Raw genomic sequence first — 2,117 nt, 5'->3', positions numbered from 1 at the left:
TAGCAAGGAAGTGTTGCATTTACATTCGTTTGGAGAGAATACGAGGTATACATCACACTTCGCAATGATTATTATATCTTATCACGAAACATATAAGTGGGATGCGATATCGCGATTTAAGTAGCATTAGAACTCTATTGCTACGATACGTAGACATCTGCAAACGCTATTTCCTAGCAAGCAGTAGTCGCACTTACATTCTTTTGAAGTGAGTACGAGGTATACATGACGCTTCACAAAGGACATTATATCTTATCATGTAACATATAAGTCTGATGCGATATCGCGTCTTAAGAAGCATTAGAACCCTATAGCCTCGATGTGGAGATATCTGCAAACGCTATTTCCTAGCAAGCAATAGTCGCATTTAGATACTTTTGAAATAAATTCGAGGTTTACATGACACTTCGGAATGAATATTATAACTTATCTCGAAACATAAAAAGGAGATGCGATATCGCGATCTAAGAAGCATTAGAACTCTATTGCTACGATACGTAGGCATCTGCAAACGCTATTTCCCAGCAAGGAAGATTCGCATTTACATTCTTTTGAAGTGAATACGAGGTATACATGACACTTCACAATGAACATTATATCTTATCATGTAACATATAAGTGAGATGCGATATCGCGTCTTAAGAAGCATTAGGACTCTATTGCCTCAATGCGGATATATCCGCAAGGGCTATTTCCTAGCATGGAAATGTCGCATTTAGATTCTTTTGAAGTGAATTCGAGGTATACATGACACTTCGGAATGAATATTATAACTTATCACGAAACATAGAAATGAGATGCGATATGGCGATCTAAGCAGCATTAGAACTCTGTTGCTACGATACGTAGGCATCTGCAAACGCCATTTCCTAGCAAGGAAGATTCGCATTTGCATTCTTTTGAAGTGAATACGAGGTATACATGACTCTTGGCAATGAATATTATATCTTATCATGTAACATAGGAGTGAGATGCGATATCGCGTTTCAAGATGCATGAGAACTCTATGGCCTCGATGCGGAGACATCTGCAAACGCTATATCCCAGCAAGGAAGTGTCGCACTTACATTCTTTTGAAGTGAATACGAGGTATACATGACACTTCGCAATGAATATTGTATCGTATCACGAAACATATAAATGAGATGCGATATCGCGATTTAAGTAGCATTAGAACTCTATTGCTACGATACGTGGACATCCGAATACGCTATTTCCTAGGAAGGAAGTGTCGCATTTACATTCGTTTGGAGTGAATGCGAGGTATACATGACACTTCGCAATGATTATTATATCTTATCACGAAACATATAAGTGGGATGCGATATCGCGATTTAAGTAGCACTAGAACTCTATTGCTACGATACGTAGACATCTGCAAACGCTACTTCCTAGCAAGCAGTAGTCGCATTTACATTCTTTTGAAGTGAATACGAGATATACATGACGCTTCACAATGGACATTATATCTTATCATGTAACTTATAAGTGAGATACGATATCGCGTCTTAAGAAGCATTAGAACCCTATAGCCTCGATGTGGAGATATCTGCAAACGCTATTTCCTAGCAAGCAATAGTCGCATTTAGATTCTTTTGAAATAAATTCGAGGTTTACATGACACTTCGGAATGAATATTATAACTTATCTCGAAACATAAAAAGGAGATGCGATGTCGCGATCTAAGAAGCATTAGAACTCTATTGCTACGATACGTAGGCATCTGCAAACGCTATTTCCTAGCAAGGAAGATTCGCATTTACATTCTTTTGAAGTGAATACGAGGTATACATGACACTTCACAATGAACATTATATCTTATCATGTAACATATAAGTGAGATGCGATATCGCGTCTTAAGAAGCATTAGAACTCTATGGCCTCGATGCGGAGACATCTGCAAACGCTATTTCCTAGCATGGAAGTGTCGCATTTACATTCTTTTGAAGTGATTACGATGTATACATGACACTTCGCAATGAATATTATACCTTATCACGAAACATATGAATGAGGTGTCATATCGCGACTGAAGTAGCATTGGAACGCTATTGCTACGATACGTAGACATCTGCAAACGCTATTTCCTAGCAAGCAATAGTCGCATTTACATTCTT

This window comes from Xylocopa sonorina, unplaced genomic scaffold (assembly GCF_050948175.1).
Source record: "Xylocopa sonorina isolate GNS202 unplaced genomic scaffold, iyXylSono1_principal scaffold0051, whole genome shotgun sequence".
Lineage (NCBI taxonomy): Eukaryota > Metazoa > Arthropoda > Insecta > Hymenoptera > Apidae > Xylocopa > Xylocopa sonorina.
This window is presented reverse-complemented; position numbering follows the sequence as displayed.